This window comes from Rattus norvegicus, chromosome 2 (assembly GCF_021556685.1).
Source record: "Rattus norvegicus strain SHRSP/BbbUtx chromosome 2, alternate assembly SHRSP_T2T, whole genome shotgun sequence".
In the NCBI taxonomy this organism is placed as follows: domain Eukaryota; kingdom Metazoa; phylum Chordata; class Mammalia; order Rodentia; family Muridae; genus Rattus; species Rattus norvegicus.
The window spans coordinates 200,231,245-200,257,412 of NC_141535.1; the positions used below are offsets into that span (position 1 = coordinate 200,231,245).

Genomic DNA, 26,168 nt, shown 5'->3' on the forward strand with positions numbered 1-26,168 from the left:
AAGAGGCCATGCATTACTAAGTTATGTCAAAAATGTGTTAGATCTAGAGACTAAAGAGGGACCTTTATGTTGAGAGTTCCTAAGGCTTGCAACTTTTATTTATTTTTATAAATTTTTCTAGGGTAATTGAAATATGTTCAGATCCTAAAATAGACATCCTGGAGAACAGCAATGGTTATGACTCTGCTGAGGGTGACTTTAGCTTTTGGTACATTACAGGGAGTGAGGCTTTGGGGTCAGCATGAGTGAGACAGTCTTTATTCTTTTGTCCTGGTGCTTTGTGACTCACGCACTTTGAAATGTGAAGTTTCTGTAGGAATAGACTCCATGCTTCTGGCCCCAGTGTACTTATAGGAACCATCCTACAGGGAACACTGTCTTAGCCCAACGAATAAAATAGGAAACTAATCAAGTTTCACTGTAAAGAGTGGTTTCGGAGACATTTAAAACTGCAGGGAAGGGTCTTGCTAGGCTGAACTGTTTAGAGTAGAGGGAGACATTTGTAATATGAATCACTCCGAATTATGCCCACTTATATTTTATACAACAAGGTTCATGTATGATTTACCAAAGCATCAGGTAACTTAACCACTGCATAGAGTTTCTGGGGATGTCATTGTGTGGAACCAGAACTTTTAGTCATTTATTCACTTAGCAGAAATGTACTCAGTTTCTACCACATTAAAACCAACCTGCAAGTCACAGGCATATAAGGACTATAGAATACATTCCTTCACCTCAGAGGTTTTATAATAAACCGGGAAGACAAATAAGATCAGATCATCTATAGTTGAAAAACAGGATTCAACTGTACCAGAATAGAAATCTTTATTGTTTTTTTTCCAAAATTGTTATCAGACTGTGGGTTTAACACAGAGATTGAATGATTTCCTATCATATTTGAGGACTTAGATTCATCTCATACACACACACACACACACACACACACACACACACACACGCGCGCGCGCGTGCGCACACACACACACACACACACACACACACACACACACACACACACACCTCGTTCTAAAGTACTTGCTATGCCTAAGATAGTCTGTGATATATGAGAGGCAGCTGGATAGATATAAAGATAACTTCAGCCGCTGGAATGGCCATGATCTTGAGACTGACAGGAGCAACTTCAGCTGCTAGAATGGCCATAATCTTGAGACCGACAGGAACTTGGGTTAACAAGGAATAGTGGTAGTGCAGTAAGGATAGTAATTGAAGGCATACAGTATGTTGTTAAATCAATTTAAAGAAATATTGAATTTGAGCATAAGAAGAGATGGCTAAATTGTCCATTGAATATTGAAAAGAAGTCATGAAATAGGGTGGGCGATAGAACAACCCTTGGGAAGAGAAGGGTCTCATAGAACTGCTGGTTTTAATGCAAATGATGCCATTTTTGAAGGCATGTGTCTGAAGTGTAATAAGGGCAGAGGTGCTCTAGAAGTATACAGAGACAAAGTGTCAGGAGGCAGAGTCAGTTATGTGGATTTTATTTTTCAGGCTGTGGAAAACCTTAGAAAAACATTCCTTAAGAAAAAGATAAATCATTCAGTCACTCGAGCAAACTATAGACTTAGAGACATACAGTACATCAGGTAAGAAAGAAGTGAGGCTGTGGCTATAGATGGAGGACTTGTTCCAGATGGTTAGTCTTGGGTCTAAGAAGAAGGGAGAGGGGATGGAAAAGCCGGGGAGTGAGAGGAGGAAGCAGGGGTGGCAGGGGCAGCAAGGGCGGGGAGGGTAGTGGAGAGGGAAAGGTAATGGAAGGGAGTGGAAAGGAAGAGGTGGAAGGAAAACACATGTCAGGTAAGTATTTCTTAGCCTGATAGATCAATCTAGGTCAGAGGAGAGGGAGGGCTTATTAAGGTAGTTCGGTATAAGAACTGGAATGATCAGAGAGACATAAATCATGAAGATTTGTGTCCCTAGAGTCTTCTATTCTGCTTGGCCCCAAGACAGCACTCACAATCATTCTGGAGAAAAAGTTAGAAAGTACTTCTGAGAGTAGATCGTGGAACTGCCATGTTGACAGATCTACCTGTTCCACCTGGTTTTCAAATATGTCCTAAACTGCCTCTGCCCATGTCTATGACATCAGTTCCCTTCACTGCCTTCTTTATTCAGTTCTTAAACTAATTATTCTTCATTCACATAATGCTTTATTTCATACACCACTCATCTTTCTCATTTAAAACAGGCCTGTGATGATCCTCATTATGTTTTATGGTTAGCATTGTGTTTCAAATGTCTTCACATTTGTGCTTAAAGAATCTACACGTTCCTTGCTTTAGCTTGTAAGCAGTTAGCTTGCACAAGCTGTACCCTACCAGCTTCCTTCCCTCTATCCCAGAAGCCTGAAGACGATTCCTGTAATTGACTGATATTGTAAAGTTTAGCTGCTGTTATTGCAAGATAATCGGTCACAAGAGTGACTATCGGCTCTGCTTTTGTACGAAAATGCTTGCTTTCTCAAGATAACTGAGGCATCCAGAGATATGATTGTATTGCTATTGTCATTGGTGTTGGCTGTTATTGGTACTATTTGTAGATGTTTCACAGAGTAAGACTATATTGAATTGACAGTTAACTAAAAGCCTCAGGACTTTCCCCATGCAGGGCTAAATCAGTTATATTGTGCTTTTATACCCATGAAAAAAAAAATAAGCTCAGCTCTCGCTGTGTTTTTGTTCTTTTGAAGGTAATAGAAAAGTCTAACATGTGCTTAATACCTTTGGCCTTTATCAAAACGCTAAACAAAAATCAAGGAGGAGAGAGAGAGAGAGAGAGAGAGAGAGAGAGAGAGAGAGAGAGAGAGAGAGAGTAAACAATCTGATTCTGGGTTTGGACATTAATGGATTAGCCTTCGTACTGTTCTTTCAACATCTGGTTTTCTGGAAAAAGCATTATATAAATTCTGTAACTGGATCAAGATAGTCATTTCTATTTTTGGTTCTTAATATTTGTTTTTGTTCTTATTTATTCTGTTGAATGTTCTAGGGAGGCAGTAGGAGATATTTACCTCTTAACATAGAATTAGCATGCCGTATACATGATTATGGTGGCCCCACCATTTTCATGTGTATTGCCTAAGTTGATTTTTATTCCAGCTCTATGGGGCCCACTTTTTTTCTCAGCTTACTGATAAGGAAAATAGGTATATTTCTGTCTCTTACACACACACACACACACACACACACACACACACACACACACACACACACATTAGACAATGTCTCAAAGATGCGAGTTTGAGTTTCCTAACTCTAACATTTAAAATGGCGATGGATTATTTACTATAAGGACCTACATCTCAAGCCGTCGGTACTTACACAGAATAATAAACTCTGGATGGTGGGAAAGATGATGAAAGTGGGAGAGAGAGCCAACTGCCTGGAGCATCTCTCATGTCCCATGAGTTATGATATTTCATTCAGTCTCTAGAGGGAAAGCATGGAAATAAGAAAATGAAACATGAGTAAGATAGCAGGCCTCAAACAATGTGCTGGTATTTGACAGGTTTGCCCAGTTTGCTTTAAAGCTTGGAGTAGTTCCAGTGTTAACACTGGGGTTAGCCTCCTGGTCACTGCACATAGTCTGCTCTCAAAAATCAGTTTTACCATTGTTTCTGGAGAGGACAAGTTAGTTGTGATTCTAAGCATGAATGCAAGGAGTAGGAGTATTCTGCAGGAATCGCTCTTTTTTTTTGTTAGGACTCAGAAACCACACAAACATCAGAATAGAATGTTTCTTAGGAACAGTTTTTTCTTTCTAATTAATTCAAGTAATCTTGATCTTTGATGAAGATTCACATATCTCACAGGCCAAACTTGTTCACTGGCTATTTTCAGTAGTTCAAAATACAAATTAAGATATTAAAAAGTGCTGTAATTTTTCTGGTTAAAACACTCAGAAAGGAGAAAAAATTTAAGTGAGTTAGTTTTGCCCATTATTAAAAACATAGACGGGCTCAAGCTTTCTATGCAGACTGAATATACTCTTGAATTTTGGGGAAACACATTTTGAATTCTGTGTTTGTGTAATCCTCACTTCATTTTTCCTGCATATCAAGTTTGCATTTGTGAGGATTAAAGTTATGTGGTTTTAGCTCTCTGTTAGATCATTTCTGTGTATGCTGTTTTTTTTATATCCCTCTTTAAATGTTTAAAGGAAAAGAGAGGAATATCTGTTATTTGTGGTGGGACAGAAGCAGATGAATATTTTATCAGCAAGTTATAGGACCTTTTAGAGACTTATGCAACAGGTACATGTTTATTATTCAGAGCCTTCATGGAAAAAATAGATTTTTCAACTCCTGAGGTTATAGTGGTGAACATAATTTAAAATAAAACCTGAGAAAAGTAAAAGAGATTAAATAAATATTCATGAAAATGCCCTCTTCAGGAAATAGGGTCATTTGAACAGTCTATTCCATTAAAAATCGCTTTATTTCACTTAAATTGGTTACCTCGCAGGGAAATCGAGACCAAAGACATGAATTTGAAATCCCACCACCAGATTAAACACATGGAATGTATCATTAAAAAAATCTATAACTGATCAGCTATTTTAGCCAGTATATTCAGGAGTTATCAAACGTACATTTGAGTCTTATCTTAAAGTTACATAGAAATTAGTCTTATAATTATATATAAATAGTGATAAACTGGAAATTATACTTCTATATATTATTGATAATCTAAAGTTGCTTAAAGACAATGTACTAACAGCGGCTTATAACGATCAATGGAATGTAATTGCCAGTCAGGACACCATGAAATTGTTAACACCCTTTGATTTTTATTTATGAAAATCATTATCAATTAAACCAAATGATCTTGTCAAATGTTACTAAACTTGAAACTTTACTCTTTTAAATTGACTAGGGATGCCCAAGAGTACTAATCTAAAATAATTTTGGTATTTTCACTCTAAATCCTTTATAGCTAGTACCTAAATGGCTTCTCAGACCTCTGCTTCTCATACTATAGGAGTTTACTCTCTTCTCTTGCCCCTCCTTTCTACACTATGTCTCTTTAACTGGCACTTTTACTGTCTACACATGGTACCAAGTAATTTAGGACAGGTTAAAAGAATCCTAGGAAAGACATGACAAATGAGATTTTTCTAGCTCACTGGTATGAATACCTTCTGATAACCGTAAATGCTAGATCCTTCCTAGCTCAATCACACTGTAATCTCTGGTCATATGACATGCATGATAGAAGCTGAGCAGGCCACTGGAGTGCCCGGAATATATCATAAAGTACCAGTATATGCACTGAATAGCTTTGCATTCCTCACCGTATCCATGATCCTGGTCTTCTTGAGTTGGGAGTGTGTTGGAATGGCTCCAGGGTGTCCTGTTCATCTTGTGCACAAGAATGTCCTCCTTACAGACCTACTGCTCCTAAAGCAAAGAACATGGGGCATTGCTACTTTCCCTATAGCCAGGTGTGCACATAGGATTGAATTAACAATTATCTTAGTATTTCAATTAGGTGGCCTGCTCCAGCTTCTAGAACTTTCCAAAAGCAGTCCAGTGAAGACAAGCAAAGAATTTGGGAGTCCTGGTTGAAACGTAGGTTACATGTTCTATTAAGGAAGAAACCAGGCTTCTGTACTTCTTCACTGTGTATAATCCTTTGGGATTTTTATTCATCTTCAGCATTTAAGACAGTTTAACATGCAAACTGAGATATAATATCTTCACGTGGAAAGTATACATTTTAGTCTTAATAAGAATTATGTGGGTGGCTGGGTATGTTTCTCATTGGATAGAAAGACTTGTAGTCGAAGCGTGAGGACTGGAGTTCAAGTCCTCATACTCACATGAATACTGGTTGGGAATGCTATCCCAACTATAATCCTTTTCCTAAATTATATTTTAATTGACTTATAAGTAGGTTTTTATATAACTGTCTTAGGACTCTGGAGCTGAACTGTGGGCTTCCTGAGGTAAGATTGCTAGCTATAGTAGCTGAGTTACTGTACTCAGAGATACTATCCTTCAATACAGATGGTGAAAAATAGTGAAAGCACCTACTGGTAATTTTACGGCTCCGCATGAATGTGGGCACATAGCTATGTGTACCTGTGCACTAAAAATTACATATATATATATATATATATATATATATATACAGTCATATGCAGCAAATGCAAAAACATATAAAAGAAAGAGGTTTATTTAAAAATACAAGTTCCCTCTCCCCACTGTAGGGCTTTTAATCTAAGGTCCCTCCCTTTGAGTTCTGAGAGTCTTGTAGAACTTACCTCCAGCAGAAAGACAGGGCATCAAGTGAGGGATAGGGTTGCCATACCACAGTCAAAAACTCTGACCCATAATTTTTTCTGTCTGAAAGAACCACAGGGATAAAGATGTAGAAGAGCCTGAGGAGAAGGAGGTCCAGTGACAGACCCAAATTGGCATCCAGCTCAAGAGTTGGCCCCAAGGCCTGGCATTATTATTAAGGCTATTGAGTGCTCACAAAAGGGACCTATCATGACCGCCCTCTGAAAGATCCAACGAGCAGCTGAAAAAGTCAGATGTAGATATTTACACCCAACCAAGGGACAGAAGCTGCTGACTCATGTGGTTGAATTAGGTAAAAGCTGGAAGAAACTGAGAAGGAGGACCTCTCAGTAGGAGCACCACCAGTCTAAATTAACCTGGACCCCTGAGATCTCTCCGGATCACCAACCAGGCATACACCAGCTGAGATGAGACCCCCAACACATATACAACAGAGGACTGCTGGGTCTGGGTTCTGTCAGAGAAGATGCACCTAACTCTTAAGAGACTGGATGCCTCAGGGAGTGGGGAGGTCTGGTGGGTGGGGATGGGGTGGGGGGTGGGGGGACATTCTTGTGCAGACTTGGGTAGGGGGAAGAGGAGGTATGGGACATAGAACAGTTAGTGGGTGGGCCGAGATGGGGATAAGATCTGGGGTGTAAAAAATTAAATAAAATAAAAAATATTCAAAACTTATTTCAAAACTTAAAATCAAGTGAACCTATATCAATGGAAAATGGTGAGCAGATATTTATGTTTGTTTAACTTATTTAATGGAAGTTGCTGGTATTATTTATTACTACAAACTCATGAAATTAAAAACTAGGAAGTACAGAAGACACTTACATGAAGACCTACTACTAAAAATTATAATTTAGGAAAAGATGGCCACCCCAGCAGTGTCCAGTCTGTCCCAACACATGCAGAGTTTCAGTACATCTGTTGTCAGGCCCTTTGCCAAGATTATGAGGCCCCCTGTTTAGAAATATGGCACTGAAGGTCGCTGTACCAGTTTGCTTTTTTTCTGCTGCATCTATACAGAATAAGTTAGACCAAATAGAAAGTAATGGTTGCTACTAAGACAACTCCTGAAGGATGCCAAGGTGTCTCTTACTCTTCTGAGTTCTCACATTAAGCACTGCATCAAAGTGAAATCCCCGAATGACATCACAATAAGATAAAGGTGAATTTACTAGCTGAAGATGGTCCCCTAAGCAACCAGGGAGTCATCTCTGCCTTTTCACCATGAGTGTTTACCCTGGAAAAATGAGTTGCATGGTGACCACATCTTCTCCTTTAGATGAAGCTGTTCTCTTTGCGTTAATGACAGTGCTTATAGACCCTCCCAAGTCAAGGCCAAGTATTGAAAGTTGGTGTTAAGACTGACCCATTAATCATGGATGAGATGGTTGCTCAAATTGCAGAGAACTGAGAAGCAATCATTGATGCTTACGAAGACCTCTATTTAGAAGCACAGTTAGGCCAAGTGGGAATTGCTTTAAAGGCTTCATCACCTGTAAAAGTTCTTATACATGGAGCAACAATAAATTGCTTCCTGAACAAACAATAAACAAAGAAACACACAAACAAACAAATAAGTAAAATAAAATAAACAAGTTAGAAGGGAGATACCTGGCATAGCTGAAAAAAAGCTGCTTTTAGAAGGTATGGAGTATTAAATGGAAGTCCCAGTGCTCGGTGGGGGATAGCTTCTTATGAGTTGTTGGACAGAGGGACTCTGGAGCACCCCCACAAACAATACTGACTTTGACCATTTCTTTTTTGCCTACCAGAACTACATGATAAAACCCTATTGTTGAAAAACAACATATACTTTGGTTGCAAGTTATAGAGTAATAAGTGAGACCTAAGCTGGGACCTTCCTTCTTGCTGGCTAGCTTCCTCCACAGTGCTGCATTTTGCTCTGAAGGGCATTGTGGGAGAAAATTCACCAACCTTATTCAACAGCTGTGAACCTGATGAACTATAGCACCAAGTTACTAGTCACGATATGCTCACTAGTGTAATAGTAACATAACTTATGCTGACAACTAACCATTTTATAATTGGATTTGAGGCTTTTATTTACAGCATAGAATTCATAACTACACTATACTCCTGATCAAAAGCCCCCAAATAGAGAGGTGATAGGCTCTAGGGAGGAGAGATCTTATTACTGCTCTTTAAAAGTATTAGCATAGTGCCTTCAAATTACTTATGCTTATACACACATAAAAAAAATGCTACTCAGTCTTAGAGGAATGTACTTTGTAATGAATGGTATGGCTCTCCAAGGTATTGGGGATAAGGCATTGTAGAGTACTCAATCCTGAAAATAATATATACTTCTTCTTTGCCTAAGAAAATCTTGAGCAAGAGGGTCTGGAAAAAATGAAAAGGCAGGAAGATATGGAGAAGCTCACCAAATACTGTCTTGGGCACGGCACAGCCATTGCAACCATAGTCTCAGCATCTGCAATTACCTACACTAAGCCTAAAAAAAATCTGGCCCTGTCAAAAGTCAAGCTTGGATCTAGGGAGGAGCTCCTTGACTATGGATGGCCTGTGAGATGAGACAGGCAGTAATTGCCTTCTGTGTTTTTTACCCACTGGTAAGCTCCTCAAGATCCAAATGATTGGTCTAAACCCATGGCCACACAGATACCTGCGGTTAAACTCTGTGGTTCCCAAAACAAACAGAAAGAGACTATGAGAAGAATCTTGGGCAGAAGAGGGGCATTGCCAGGAGTAGCAAAGAGGTAAGAGAGATTGGGGGTTGAGAGTAATTAGAATGAATTACACATATGTATATATGTGAAAGGACAAATTTAGTAAGTTAAAGAGACCAGGATGCCTGAATGGTGATAAGTGTGATTATCTTTTGGACTTCCAAGCATTTGTACACACAGTCATGGGTGCCCCACCTCATATATATACACACACACACGTATACCTGCACAGATAGAAATACAACACTTACCCAAAAGAAAATCATCAACCAACAAAATTCCAAAGGCATCTGGTATCTTATACATAGTCACCGCCATGATGGCATGAAAAAATATTTTAATAAACCACAGCACAACTCTGTTCAAAAGCTATGAAATTAAAACTTATGAAGAGTTAAGCAGTGATTCTCAATTTTCCTAATGATGTGACCCTTTAATAAAATTCCTCAAGTTGTGATGACTCCAACCATAACATTATTTTCATTGCTCTATCAGAACCATAATTTTTCTTATGTAATAATCTTTGAGATAAATGTTTTCCATAGGAATTGTGACCCAAGGGTTGAGAAATGCTGAATTAGAGAAATAAAAAGCAATTTGAATACTGACTGGAAGGCAAGAAGGGGACAGCTCTAAAAGCAAGGGGAGTGGGCAGGCAGTTTGAAAGGGGAACCCATGAGGGAAGAGTACAATGAAACCCATGTATGAAGATGTTAAGATAAAACCTTTTATTTTGTTGAAGTGATGGATAGTTTTGCCAGTTTGTTAGAATCTAGATCACATGGGAAGAGAATCTTACTAATCATTATCTAGATTAGTGGTTCTCAACCTACGTAATTATGTGACCCCTTAATATAGTTCTTCACTTTGGAATGACCCTGATGCCATAAAAATTATTTTTGTTGCCACTTTATGACTATAATTTTGCTACTGTTATGGACCATAATATAAAGAAATTTGGAGATAGAGGCTTTCCAAAGGGGTTGTGACTCACTGGATGAGAACCACTAGTCAAGAACAAGTGGTATTAGAGGATATCTGTGGAGGATTTTCTTTATAACATTAACTGATTCAGAAAGACCCAACCCACTCTGTAAAAGCTGAGTTGTAAGCATGTATATAGTCACTCTCTCACTGCTCTTGACTGTGGAAGTAATTTATTCAAGTTTATGCCAAAATTTTTCCCAATAAAAGACTTGCAACCCAGAATGAAAGCTGATCAATGCCTTCTTATTTAAAGTTGCTTTTATCAAGTCATTTTACCACAGCCATAGGAAATGGAACCAAGATATTAGCTAAACTAAAATGACTGCAAGAAATATCAGTTCAAGACATCTTTCTGCTTTTTTGTATTATGATTATTTATCTGATTATAATTTTGAAAACACTTTAACAGCATGATTTCTCATGAAAATCTCAAAGAAAATGTTTCCCTCATCTGAAGTTCTATTGGCCATGATGACTATTCTTTTCATAACCTGGTGTCATTCTGTCTTATAGGATGCAGTATCGACAACGTCCAGGCAATACTGCATTTCTACATTCCTTCTCTGACACAAGGGGCTTTGAAATAGTGATAGAAGTATAGTTTCTCTGGATATCTGGGGTTTCGATGATAGTGATTTTGCTTTTCCTAGCATGGAGCTATTATTTCCCCCAAATAATTATTTATTGACAACCTTTTTTTCCATTAGATAAAATTATCTAATTAGATCTAGAGGATGCTGTAAAGCCTAAGAAGACCTGACCTTGAGGAGTTCCTTGATTTTGTTGCATATTAATTTGCCTGCCACACTTTGCATGAGGGTGAGAATGGCTAAAATATTTTCTAAACCATGTGCTGTTTCAAGAACACACTGCATGTTCTTAAGATGAATATTTCAAAGGGAGTTACCAGAGATTTTGGGCCTGTATGAAGCTGTTTGCTTCAAGCTGCTCATTTTCTTCTTAGATGACTGTTTTCGAGACAGAAAAATTTCACACACGTCACTACATTGTTTTCTGCATTTAGTCAAAATGGAAGACAGGAATTTATATCTTTTTGACACTTCAGAGGTAAAAATGGATTATACCATGAATACTTCAGAAGGACAACTTGATGGTCATTGAAAATACAGCTGACTATAAGGTCAGGCAGGAAACTGGCAAGGAATCATGTAATGGTAAGAAAGAAAAGTGGTATGTTCTGAGGAGAGCATGTCCAGTTTAATGGACAGAAGTGCTTTTTACACCCAGCAGGACAGAGTTGCCAGAATGCATGATAGACCCATAGGATTAAAATTTTTGTATGACAGTTGTCAATGTATCAGAATACTTCAGGAGAGTCACTCTACAGGGCAGAAATTTGCTCCCTCTGGAGAAACAAATTTCTACAATATGTTTCAACAATTATCAGTTGCTTCTCTAAGGAATTGTTCCATTCAGACACTATTAAACAGTATGTGTCAATTCTTGCCCTATGTTTTTTGTCTGCTCTATCCTCAAGGAGGAAAGCAATGACTATGAATCGTTCTCTGTATAAAAATGCAATGCATTTGAAGACTTGAACACCCACGGAGAAACTATTAATCTCCTAGTGAAACGGTAGCAAAATGTTCTTATTACATTGCTCACATACAGTTTCCTCAGGACTTCAGCTAAGAGGATTTAATAGGGCTCTGTTTAAGACTAGAGGAAAGAGCTGTATCTTCTCACAGTGGGGTTTCTCTAAATCACTAAAATAACTCCTGATCAAACTGAAAGCTCTTGATATGCTTAAATATGCTTAATTAGCCCTAAGACTGAACACTTAGTCAAAACATATTGTCATTGAGTGAAACAACCTCAAAGACAAATCCTAATAAGGGCAGAGTCTTTGGACAGAGAATGGGCTGAAACCGTCCTGCTTTCTAGGTTCCTGTGCATGTCCAGACCCAAATTCTGATGTTTGTACGTGATGGAACTCAACTCTGTGCTCTCCCCTTGCAAGCAACATTTTATCTGATTCCATTACTTATCGTTATCTCTGGTCTCACTCAACCATTTTAACCAATGGCAACAATTTGAAGGCTTATGTAGATAATCAAGTGAGTGTTCCTGACTTTAAGAAATCAGGGGAAGTTTCACTAGACACTCTGATAAGCAAGGGTGGGTGCCTAAATTTAACATCTTGAACTCTGCTTCACTATTGTATAACCACGTGTTTTCATTTTATATTTATTTACTTATCTGTGTGTTTGTATGTGTACATGTGTTGTGAGTTTGCATGCTTGCAAATGTGTGGGTACAAATGTGTTCAGGGTTGAGAGTGTCCTTGTGTGCTCACTCATGGAGAAGTTGATAGCTGGTGTTAAGACTCTCCTCACTGTTCTTCCATCTAATTCTTTAAAGTGGGGCCTCTCAGTCAAGCCTAGAGCTTGTCAATATGAGTAGTCTAACTAGCTAGTCTTGGCTTTCAGAAGTTGGGATTATTTTTGTAGCTTAGGGGGTTTGCAACCTCATAGGAAGAACAACAATATCAATCAACTAGATACCCCAGAGCTCCCAGGGACTAAACCACCAACCAAAGAGTACACAGGGAGCGAGCCATGTTTCCAACTGCATATGTAGCAAAGGATGGCCTTCTCAGTCATCAATGGGAGGACAGGCCCTTAGTCTTGTGAAAGTTCGATGACCTAGTTATACTTGAATGCCAGGGCAGGGAGGTAGGAGGGAGTGGGGTGGTGGGTGGGGGAACACCTTCATGGAGGCAGGGGGTGGGGGTTTGGAATAGGTGGTTTCTGGAGGGGAAACTGGGAAGGGGGATAATATTTGAAATGTAGATAAAGAAAATATGCAATAAAAATGAAAAGTAAAAGTTGGGATTTCATGTAGGCCACCTTGTTTACTCAACGTTTTTGTGAATTCTAGAGATTAGTATTCTGGGCCTCTTGCATACATGATCAGCATTTTAGCTGATGAACCATTCACATAGAATTAGTTAATTTTTTTCTCCATCCCCCTACACTGTCCACCTTAGCCATCATTTTGGTCCAGTGCCCATTTTACCCGTTCACTCTCATTATTTTCCATCTTTCTTGTTTATGTTTGTAATAATTTTTTGTATATTTTGTATTTTAATCTGTCTTCAAGAAAAAAATGGCTTCCAATCTTTTCATTTTGTTTCTGTTTTTGTGATAAAATATCTTCAAAAGAAACATAATAAGGGGGGCTACATTATCTTAGTTGCAATCCCAGGTTACAGTCCACCACTGGGGAAAAGCTACATGAGGATATCCAAGTAGCTACTCATGTAATGCTGTAAGTCAAGGGAAAAGAGAAAATGAATGCTCCCAAGTTGCCTGCTTACTTCTGCTGATACTCACTTAGTTTTTTGGCTTTATTCTTTGTTTGTTTGTTTGTTTGTTTGTTTGTTTTTTCACTCTTGCATTTCAGGGCCCAACACATAAAATGGTACAGCCCATAGTCAGGACAGGTCCTCTTACTGAGTCAAGATAACTGCCTATATATATATATATATATATATATATATATATATATATATATATGCCAACTTAAGATTAGCACACACTGAGACACTTAGAAATTACTTTTCAGGTAATTTTAGCTAGTGCTAATTTAACAATTAAAAATTAACCACTATCACACTTTTGGAGAGATGAGGCTGTTAAATCCTTAGGGCATTATAAACATGTTTCTTACTCATATCTGATTTGTAGGAAGCTAGGACAGTCTCTATCATATTATAGAAACAAAGAAGGCTAAATGAATGGAGGGATCCCATCTACACTCTGACCAGGTTCCAGTCAAAGCCTCTTGAACCCAATTTGGATTCATAAAACCCTGTCAGTAGGAACTGACCTTCCAAACAATGGGCCTGCTTTATCTGTTATATTTTATTTAATCAAAAATGAAGACCAGTAAAATTCAATGAGATTAAGTATGAAGACACTATATTCAAGGAGACTGGATTTTATAGTTGGTCAAGACATATGACTGAATGGACTCTTCTCCTCAGTTGAAAGCTAACTGTTCTTTCTAAGCTCTACAAGTGGTGAGTTAAACTAACTTTTGTAGTACCACCTACTCATAAATATACTGCAAGCATGGCTATCAACACAAATGGACCTCAAAGGCATCTGTTATGTGACCAAGCACACTGAGTAAGCCATGGACAACCAGTCAGCCAGTAAGCAGTGTTCATACATGGTCTGTGCTTCAGTTCCTGCCTCCATGTTCCTGCTCGAGTAATGGGCTTTCCCTGGTTACAGATAAATTCTAAAATAAATTCATTACTCCCTGATAATTGTTTTTTGTTTCCTGTTTCTATTATAGAACTTGAAAGCATACTTAGACTGAATTCAAGAATTATTTGAATACCAGTGTTTATATCATCTTTAATTATAAAATATTCATAATAAATACCAGGAGATACAATTCTGTTATGTAGAGGAAGACAAACGCTGGTAGGAAAGATTTTCTTTTTTTCCTGGAAGAAATTACATTGTAGTAATATCTCTTCTGTCTCTCTTTGCCTGGAGAAACTCCTAATTGATAAAGACTGTATTTTAGCTGTTGAAAATTTTAGCTTTCTTGGTAATTGCCTTTATGGAATGTGTTCCAATTGTAGAAAATAAATAGGCAGACAGACCAATGTCATAAAATACGTGTCTTCATAACTCCTGCTCCGCTCACTAGGTTACCATTCCACTCACCACTTTTACTTCAGCCATCCCCTTTTTCTCCATAGTTCTTTAAGAAAAAGATAATATTTAGATGCTTGTAAAGATACTAGAAAGAAGAGTTAGAAGAAATGAGAAAAATGACTATATCTGTGGAGTAGACACCTGTTGTCTTCATGACAATAAATGAGACAAAAAATTTAGAGAAACCAGAATTGATACAACAAATTGATTCCCAAGGAAGGAATTGTGTTGAGGGAGACCTTTTGCTGTATAGTCCAATGGCTTGCAAATTCTTAGCAGTAACTTATAATTAATATACATCACTAATCTGAGTTATCAAGAAGCAAATAAAATTTTAAATATTTCTTCATTTAAGAAGTTAGGAGAATTGCATTTCCCTGATGATTAAGGATGTTGAGGATTTCTTTAGGTGCTTTTTTTGCCATTCAATAATCTTCAGCTGAGAATGTTTTGTTTAGCTCTGTACCTCATTATTTAATAGGGTGATTTGGCTCTCTGGAGTCTAACTTCTTGAGTTCTTTGTATATTTTAGATATTAGCCCTCTATCTGATGTAGGATTGGTAAAAATCTTTTCCCAATCTGTTGGTTGCCATTTTGTCCTAATGACAGTATCTTTTGCTTTACAAAGCTTTGCAGTTTTATGAGGTCCCATTTGTTGATTCTTGATCTTAGAGCATAAGCCATTGGTGTTTTGTTCAGGAAATTTTCCCCAGTGCCAATGTATTTGAGACTCTTCCCTACTTTTTCTTCTATTAGTTTGAGTGTATCTGGTTTGATGTGTAGGTCCTTGATCCACTTGGACTTAAACTTTGTACATGGTGATAAGAATGGATCGATTTGCATTCTTATACATGTTGACCTCCAGTTGAACCAGCACCATTTGCTGAAAATGCTATCTGTCTTCCATTGAATGGTTTTAGCTTATTTGTCAAAGATCAAGTGACCATAGGTGTGTGGGTTCATTTCTGGGTCTTCAATTCTGTTCCACTGGTCTATCTGTTTGTCTCTGTACCAATACCATGCAGTTTTTATCACTATTGCTCTGTAATACTGCTTGAAGTAAGGGATGGTGATTGCCCTAGAAGTTCTTTTATTGTTGAGTGTAGTTTTCTCTATCTTGGGTTTTTTGTTATTCCAAATGAATCTGCAAATTGCTCTTTCTATCTGTATAAAGAATTGAGTAGGAATTTTGATGAGGATTGCATTGAATCTGTAGATTGCTTTTGGCAAAATGGCCATCTTTACTATATTAATCCTGCCAATGCATGAGCATGGAAGATCTTTTCATCTTCTGAGATCTTCCTCAATTTCTTTCTTCAGAGACTTGAAGTTCTTGTCATACAGATCTTTCATTTGCTTGGTTAAAGTCACACCAAGATATTTTATATTATTTGGGACTATTGTGAAGGGTGTCATTTCCTTAATTTCTTTCTCAGCCTGTTTATCCTTTGAGTAGAAGAAGGCTACTGATCTGTTTGAGTTAATTTTATACCCCAACATTTTGCTAAAGTTTTTTATCAGGTTAAGTAGTTCTCTGGTGGAACTTTTAGGGTCACTTAAGTACACTATCCTATCATCTGCAAATAGTGATATTTTGATTTCTTCCCTTCCAATTTGTATCCTTTTGACCTCCTTTTGCTGTCTGATTGCTCTGGCTAGGACTTTGAGTACTATATTGAATATGTAGGGAAATGCAAATCAAAACAACCCTGAGATTGTACCTCACACCAATCAGAATGGCTAAGATAAAAAACTCAGGTGACAGCAGATGCTGTCGAGAATGTGGAGAAAGAGGAACACTCCTCCATTGTTGGTGGGATTGCAAACTGGTCCAACCACTCTGGAAATCAGTCTGGAGGTTCCTCAGAAAATTGGACATTTAACTAACTGAGGACCCACCTATACCTCTCCTGGGCGTATACCCAAAAGGTGCTCCAACATAGAACAAAGACACATGCTCCACTATGTTCATAGCAGCCTTATTTATAATAGCCAGGAGCTGGAAAGAACCCAGATGCCCTTCAACAGAGGAATGGATTAAAAAATTGTGGTCCATCTACACAATGGAGTACTAGTCAGCTATCAAAAACAATGTCTTCATGATTCATGGACAAATGGAATGAACTAAAAAATATCATCCTAAGTAAGGTTACTCAATCACAGAAAAACACACTTGGTATGCACTCATTGATAAATGGATATTAGCCAAAAAGTTCGAATTACCCAAGATGCAATCCACAGACCACAAGAAGCTCAAGAAGAAGGATGACCAAAATGCGGATGCTCTCACTCCGTCTAAAAAGGGGGGAAATATCCATAGGAGAGGATATGGAAACAAAGTTTAGACTCAAGGAATGGCCATTCAGAGCCTGACCCACATGTGGCCCATATATATACAGCCACCAAAACTAGATAAGATTGATGAAGCTAGAAAATGCATGCTGAAAGGGACCGAGTATAGATCTGTCCTGAGAGACACATCCAGAGCATGTCCAATACAGAGGCCAATGCTAGCAGCAAACCACCGAACTAAGAACAGGATCCCCTTGGAGGGAATTAGAGGAAGTATTGAAAGAGTTGCAACCCCATATGTACAACAATGCCAACCAACCAGAACTTCCAGGGACTAAACCACTACAGAAAGACTATACATGGACTGACCCGGGGCTCCAACTGCATATGTAGCAGAGAATAGCCTTGTTGGGGCACCAGTGGAAGGGGAAGCACTTGGTCCTGCCAAGATTAGACCCCCAGTGCAGGGGAATATTGGGAGGGGCAATAAGGGGATGTATAGGTAGAATACCCATATGGGGGAGGGGGGGAAAGAGGGAATGGGAGACTTATGGACAGGAAACAGTGAAGGGGAATAACATTTGAAATGTAAGTAAAGAGGCTCTCGTGATCTCTGTGGCTGCTTACTTATCACCCACAATTCCCTCTTCTTTCTCTCTTCTCCAGCCGAGCAAGATGCCCAAAGGAAAGAAGGCCAAGGGGAAGAAGGTGGCCCCGGTCCCCACCATGGTCAAGAAACAGGAGACCAAAAAGGTGGTCAATCCTTTGTTTGAGAAGAGGCCTAAGAACTTCGGCATTGGGCAGGACATCCAGCCCAAAAGAGATTTCACAGGCTTTGTCAAATGGCCCAGCTACACCAGGCTGCAGCAGCGAAGAGCCATCCTCTATAAGCGACTCAAAGTACCTCCTGCCATCAACCAGTTCACCCAGGCCCTGGACAGGCAAACAGTGACTTAGCTGCTTAAGCTTGCCCACAAGTACAGGCCAGAGACAAAGCAGGAGAAGAAGCAGAGGCTTCTGGCCTGCACTGAGAAGAAAGCTGCTGGCAAAGGGGATGTCCCAACAAAGAGACTACCTGTCCTCTGAGCAGGGGTCAGTACAGTAACCACCTTGTTGTAGAACAAGAAGGCTCAGCTGGTGGTGATTGCCCATGATGTAGACCCCATTGAGCTGGTGGTTTTCCTGCCTGTCCTTTGTCGAATGATGGGGGTGCCCTACTGCATCATCAAGGGCAAGGCCAGGCTAGGGCACCTGGTTCACAGGAAGACATGTACCACTGTTGCTTTCACACATGTTAACTCGGAAGACAAGGGTGCTCTGGCTAAGCTGGTGGAAGCTATAATGACAGATATGACGAGATCCACTGCCACTGGGAAGGCAACATCCTTGGTCCTAAGTCTGTGGCTCGCATTGCCAAGCTGGAAAAGGCAAAGGCTAAAGGACTCGCCACTAAACTGGGTTAAATGTACACTTAAGTTTTCTGTACATAAATATAATTACAAAATTAAAAAAAAGAAATGTAAGTAAAGAAATATATGTAATAAAAAATTAAAAATAAAAGAAGTTAAGAGAAGTATGTAACATGCCACAATTATCAGACTGGTTGCTTATAGGGACATCTGGGTAGCAAATATATTGTGCTACATATGGTCATTTAATTTAAACAGTAATATTTAAATATCTTTAATAGTCACTTAAAAACTAGAATTTATGATTTATTGAAAAAATTAGAAGGAATAGTGATACTGAATTCATAGTTTCCCTCTTTATAATCAATTTTAAAACATTTCTCATATGGCTAATAGGAATAAAAAGGTTACTAGTGTTTTAGAAAACATGTTGACAGTGTTTTATAAAATTATGTGTTAAGTTTGGCACAGATACTGGATTCCTAATTTAAGTAAGAGAAGAAAATGTATATGACCACAAGAAGGATTATATTAGAGTGTATATTAACTTGAATCAGAACAGCATCACAAAGGAAATGGCATTAATGTCCATCAATAGAAAAATGCTATAGCAGCCTGTGTATAGTCACACAGAGGGATGCTGTTAGACAGTGAAATGAAACCAAAAGCAAAATACTACTATTATATATGTAAAAGGTGAAAACAGAAAATGGAACAAATGTAACTATATATATGTATACATGTAAATACATACCTGTATGTATATGTATGCTATATGATTCCAATATTATCAAAGTCCAAGAATTAAAAAATGAGTTCATAGTTGGGGGGACTACAATAAAAACTGATTGGCCAAGAATATTTGTGGATAGGCAAAAATATTGCATATTTTGTTATATGTAACAATTCTAAACATTAATCAATTTATATAATTAAAATTTCTAGTTTTTTTCATCCATATTATACTTCAATAAATGCTATTGATGGGCTGGAGAGATGGCTCAGTGGTTAAGAGCACTGACTGTTCTTTCAGAGGACCCAGGTTCAATAATTTCAAGCACTTCCATGGCAGCTCACAACTGTCTGTAACTCTTGTTCCAGGGATCTGACAGCCTCATACAGACATACATGCAGGCAAGATACCAATGTTCATCAGTAGTGCTTGTTGGAGGGAGGGCAGTAACGGGGGGAGGATGGGGAGGGGAACACCCATATAGAAGGGGAGGGGAAGGGCTTAGGGGGATGTTGGCCCGGAAACCGGGAAGGGGAATATTAATCGAAATAAAAATAAGAAATACTCAAGTTAATAAAGAAAAAAATTTTTAAAAAAAGTGGAAAAAAATTAAGAGCTATCAGTATAGAAATAAATGACTGGCACTTCCTTTCTTCTATTTCCTTTAGCCCACATGACTACATCAGGTACTAAGTTTGAGACAATTACGATTTTTTTTTGTATTACTGACAGGACAACATCTTAGCTATCTGGAAAAACTCAGCTCTTCCTCCCAAACCCTTGAAGGTTCTGAACAATGGCAGGTTTTTACTCTCATTTTCTTCTCTTGCATTTTGCTCAGTGCTGCTCTCCCTACTTGCTTTACTTTAGGCATTTCAGTTGAGTATCTGTGCTAATACACGTGATTAACGGTTAGTATTCACATCACTTTAGACATTTTAAATAAATGGAGGAGCTGTTTTACACAGCAGGTAGCAAGCTACAGAGAAATTGTGAAGCTCATTACCTTAAAGCCTTACACGCATTCAAAATAATAATAAAAAAGAACTACATACCCACAAATACAATTAGATTTTTCAGATCTTAGATTTTATATCATAGCTCATAGATCCATAACATTTTTTAGAAAAGGCTATGTATGATTTCAATTTAATGATAAGGCAGTTAGCAAGCTCTATTTCATAACGCATTCCTTGTTACTTCTATCAAAGAGTAAATGTTGAGCTGAATGTATTAAATTTCTGACCAAGTATGGGGCTTTCATATAAATCAAATTCAGTACCCACTCAAATAAAGTTATCTTATAAAAACGGCATAAATATTGATATTTTCAGAAATTTACATATACAAACAAAAATATAGCTCCCTTATCTGCCAGATTCACTTACAATCAGCAGCACATTTATACTTGGCACTTCGTAGATGAGAATATTTGAGATATTCAAGGTCAACTATTGCACTTGATAGCAAACTCCAAAAGTAGCTCACAGGCAACTCATGTTATTAATTAATGATATGGCTAAGTATTGCGATATTGTGATTGAGAAGAATTTATAGAGGTAAGCATAGCTTCCATTTCTTTTACTTGTTAGACAGAAGTCTTATTAAATAGGCATTTCTGGGTATCTTATCCTAATCATTATTCATGGATGCTTCTACGTTGTTTAGAATTCACTGATCTACTGTGGTACACGTAACTGTGATTTGCTTAGTCATCACCAGCAAGCTGAAGCTGACCACAAGTTAGAAAAGTTGTGAGTTTTTTGATTTACAAATAAATCATAAATAAGTCACAATAACAGATTTTATCCAAGTTCTTCCTTAGTACCCCCTTCCAATTAGAAATATTACAATGAAATCCTACTGCCATCTCATTCCCCCACTCTACTGGTGGGCTTTGTTTATTCTTGTGCCCAGGGTATTAGAGCTCATTGCACCCCATGATCTGGCCCCCAGATGCCCCTTCCTCTTTTTTACTTACAATTGGCCTATGGGTATGTCTGTGTGGGATTGTCTTGATTACAATGGTTAATATGGGAAGAACTATTCTAAATGTGGGTAGCACTTTCTGATGAAAGGATATAGAAGAGGTGGAGCTTTGCTTTCAATAACATTTTTATTCCTTTATAATATGTCTAACGTTTGAAAGCAGCATGAAGACCTTTGAAAGGACCCGTAGTGAGTGGCTCCATTAATTGCCTTCCAAGACACAACTGTGCAGAAAGTGTGGCCTGATCTACATATCTGGTTGTTAATCTTGAGATGCTGGCTTTCAGTGTCTCTTGGGAAACACTAAAAGGGTCTCAATAACCTCCCCAGACATTAGCAATACATAAACTTTCAAAAGCAATTAATGGGGCAATAGGGTTGTGAAGCAATGATGTCATCAAAAGAAATTACACTTCGGTCCCCAGCTCCGAAAAAAAAAAAGAACAAAAAAAAAAAAAAAAAGAAATTACACAAAAGGTTTCCACATGCAGAATTATGCTTCCAAGAGTATTTAACGTATAGTTTACCCTTATAATCAGTTCTTTCTGTGTCCATATGTCCAAGAGTCCTAATTTTGTTTGAGATGGAGAGAGACGTAGATGGAGAGAAAGAGAATGAGGGAGACAGAGAGACAGAGAGTCAGAGAGAGACAGAGACACACAGAGAGACAGAGACACAGAGAGAGACAGAGACATAGAGACAGACACAGAAAAACTGAGACATAGAGACAGAGAGAGATAGAAACACATAGAGACAGAGGGACAGAGAGAGGTAGACAGAGGCAGGGAGAGAGCAGAAAGAAAGAGATCAACAGATAGAAGCTTATACACAGTAATATATCTCCGACCACATCTAAATTCTAAATAACCTCTCATATTTTGAGTTTACTCTGATATTTGACCACCATTTATCTATACAGCGAGGCTGACAGGACTCAACTCACATCTACTTCACCCTTTGATCAGTCTCACTCATCCTTTCCCTTTTCCTCATTCATTCGTGCTTGTTACCTTACCAGGAAGTTCTTGGATCTCATCTCTTCCTGCTTCCTTGTGCACACACAAATTCTATTTCTTTAAAATACCCAAGGGAAATTGAAGTCATGAAATTATTGTTTCCTGCTTTGTTATCCGGACACTTCAGCATGAATATAGGCTGTAAGGAGCCAACATGGCTTGGATAGTGAACAGATCAGCTGGGCAGCTAGCACATCCCTTTAGGAAGGAGATTTCATCAATGCTTTCTGTTCATTTTGACATCTTAGTTTACTTTGAGCTTAAGTCAATAATCTTCTGATTTTAAGTCTTGTTGGCTTGTTTCTACAATTTCATGTAGACAGTGAACTTCCACAGTTGTCACAGAAAGTGGATCAGAAACAGATGGAGAATGAGTTATTTTGTAGAGATGAACTTATTTATTTTATATTTTTACTGAGCTGTTATTATTCATGATTGGCTTTGAACTATAGATGAGATACCATGTGCTTTTTGATATTTCTTTTTCAAAATTCATAGCTATATGGATACTTGTGATAACTCTTATTCTTAAAAGGTCACCAATAACTGAGGGCAACACATTTCTTTTAGAACATTGATGTTAACATGATTCTGTGATCAAGACATAAACGAGTTGTGGAATTTGCTAAATATTAACTAGGTCCTTCCATTAGAGGAAGTGAAGAAAGGTATCGTGTATAGGTGGTGGCAATGAATCTAGAACTTCTCATTGCTATGATATCAAACTCAAAGAAAATTGCAAATTTCAGCCTGTTCTACAGAACATGGAATACACAGATGTTTATTGCTTAAAGATTTCTAGAGCTTGGAGTCTTCAGTAAATTGATAGACAGATTCTCTTTCAACTTCTCTGATTCTTCATCATTAAGTCTGAAGCTCTGAAGGGCTTTTCAGAAATAGTGCTACTGACAGTATTGAGTGAGTATGCAGATCTTACAAAGTCATCTGAATGTGTTTTATGATGATATGGTTTGAAAGGATAATGACAGTAAAAAGGATTTCTGATCTTACCTTGGTAGACATAAATACCCCAGAACTGTATACATTAATTCATTAATTCAAATGTGTGTATGATATATATGCATATATATATGATTATATGTCTATTTATCTATATTTATATTTGTCTATCTACCTATCTAATCTAATCTATCTATCTATCTATCTATCTATCTATCTATCTATCTATCTATCTATCTATCTATCTCCGTCTGAATATTTGACAGTCTCACGGCGACTGGTTGCAGATATGCATTTATTTTTATTTATCTCTGGTATTTTACAAAGGAACACCCTGAAGAGTGATTTTTTTTAACAAAAGAAAACTACCCCTATTGCTGATTGACAGCTGTAGGGTTCTGTCATCTTTAAGAAAAAAAATGAATTCTGGTAATAGAGGAACTTATCCATAAATCTGTGTATTACAAGAAGGGAAATCCTTCTATAATCCTGTACAAATGAGGTAGTGTCACCGCAGAGATGGTTGAAATGTTCATCTAATTTTTACTTTAAACATAATTCCAGTCCCTTACAGAATCTTGAATAAATTAAATTACATGATGCAACTGTAACGAAAATGCATTTTTGGACAGCATTAACAAATGTTCCTCCCATCACGCGTGGAGTTGGTGGCTCTCCTTGGAGCCATTTATTATTTAGTCAGTTTGCCAGCAATCAAAAGCAGGTGCTTCTTAAACAGTTGGTTGGAATTACATTTGAAAGTGGAAAAAAAAGAATAGCTAATCATCTGTGTGACTATCAAAGCACTCGGACTTTTCTGTATTAAGATTAAAGGTATTGAAGGCTATGGTCTCTCTCGGGCTACCACGTCCTGCAGTGAAGCAGCTTTTTCTAAAGTTTCATGAGATCTCTCACCTAAATGGCTCCATCTTACTTCTTCAGTAGTCAACTTGAATTGTTCCGGTTTGATGCACTTGGTTGTTTGTTTTTTTGCTTTTGTTTTCTTTTTTGCTTGTTGTTTTGTTTTTCGGTGTTTTGTTTCACTTAGAACATGTGACCACATTTTCCATCAGAAACTCTTCCTAACTGACCTATGACAATACAATAATTTGCAGTGTATTTTACTTTTTTTTTCTGGTTCGTTTTCTGTTTCATTTTCATCCATCTATAGTAGATCCTAGGATGTGGTCATTTTCTTTTTTTTTATTTTTCTTTTATTAGATTTTTTTATTTACATTTCAAATGTTATTCCCTTTCCCTGTTTCCTGAACATAAACCCCCTACTCCTTCCCCCTCCCCAGTAAGGGGGTTCCTCTCCCCATTTACCCTCCCTTTCTGCCCCCTGACGTTCCCTCACACTGGGGGGTCCATCATTGGCAGAACCAAGGGCTTCCCCTTCCATTGGTGCCCAACACGGCCATCCTCTGCTACATATGCAGTTGGAGCCCTGGGTCAGTTCATGTGTACTCTTTGGGTAGTGGTTTAGTCCCTGGAAGCTCTGGTTGTTTTCTATACATTGCTTTTCTTTTTGTGTATTTAGATGTTTTACCTATTTACATCTCTAGTCATCATTGTTAAGAAACTAGGAAGTTAAAGAAGTATGGAAAGAAAGAAGTTCACAAACTACCCAGAGAATTTGTCTTCTAATTTTTTCTTGAATATTCTATTAAGATCAGAAAAGAATCTCTTCTGAACTTCAGCATTTGTGCAATCAATTTCTAATTACCATGAGTTCTTTCTTTCATCTTTTTCAAATTAACACTTACTTCCCACTAATATCACTACCTCCTGCCTGATACTCCATTGTTTCGCATCATCCCTGGGTCACTGCAGTAGAATGGTAGAAGAATCCGCTACTCTCCATGTGTTTATTTCATTTTATTATGACTAGGTAATCAACCATTCCAAGGTACAAATTGCACCATATTATATTCTTGTCCTGTGCCACAATTCTCCTTTCTTGGCTCAGTATAAGTTCCAGAGACATAGAAAATTTTCTACCTCATTATTTCTCTTTTTTCATTTTTTAGATGACTCTCTGATGAACACTTTTTCAATACGTATTGTTGAATACATGAAAAATATAATTAAACTTCTAAAAGTAGCTTGAGTTACATGTTTTTCAATTTCGTCACAGTATATTTCTTTAAGCCTATTTTTTCCCCTCTTCTTTCTTTGACACCTTCCTTCCAGTAAACTAATTTAATCATATTCTCCAAATCTACTGCATAGGTTCATTCAATCATCTCTTTTGAGAATTCTCAGAATAATTACCTTGTCCTAGATTTTTGCCTTCTAAATTATTTTACTTAAAATCCTGAAGTCTAATTTCATTAATATTATTAGAAAACTGCTGCTCATTTTTGTTCTTGTGTCTATTGAAGGCAGTTCCTTAAGTGCTTTTCACTCACTATTCATTTCCTGTTTGCATCCATCCGGGAGGGTCGTATCAGTTTTACCTATTTAGTAGCTAAGGACATCACAGATATAAGGACAACAATTGGAATTTCATATTGGACTAAGCTCTCAGTTCCTACAGCCTTCACAGGCACGATGTGCTCTTCTGAACTCAGTGTGTGCCCTATGCATTGCTCATTTGGCATTCTTCATGTGCCCTTGCTGGATTAATGGAATTTTTTCATGTATGTTAACCTGATTCTAAAGCAGAGGCCATTACCCTTGAAACCTCCTAGAGACAGTATACATAAAACAGTGATGCAAACAATAATTATTGGAAACCACTCTGTTTTCAAAAGATGTCACATAGACTGAATATAGATATATATGTTTTGCCCTGCTAAGCTAATCAATGCACTGATCTCACCTGTTCGTGGCTTGATACAAACATGAGCGTGAAATCCACTTGAAAAAACATATTTTCTGAGCACCAGTAGGTACAAAATAAGAACACCATCTTATTTATGCAAATAATTAAAAATAAATGCCAGGTATGCCTTATTCCTACTCGTTTAAGTCATTTTAATGATACATGAAACATAGAAGTAGACTCTGCCAAAGGTCCCTTAGGAGAAAAGGGCAGCAACACTA

At 37.8% G+C, this 26,168-nt stretch overlaps 2 pseudogenes; both read left to right on the forward strand.

The window, feature by feature from the left end:
- Positions 1 to 7,191: 7,191 nt before the first annotated feature.
- Positions 7,192 to 7,739, forward strand: LOC147996493 (ATP synthase peripheral stalk subunit OSCP, mitochondrial pseudogene; annotated as a pseudogene).
- A 9,934-nt stretch (positions 7,740 to 17,673) lies between these two features.
- LOC148006746 (large ribosomal subunit protein eL8 pseudogene) lies at positions 17,674 to 18,476 on the forward strand (annotated as a pseudogene).
- Positions 18,477 to 26,168: the final 7,692 nt, after the last annotated feature.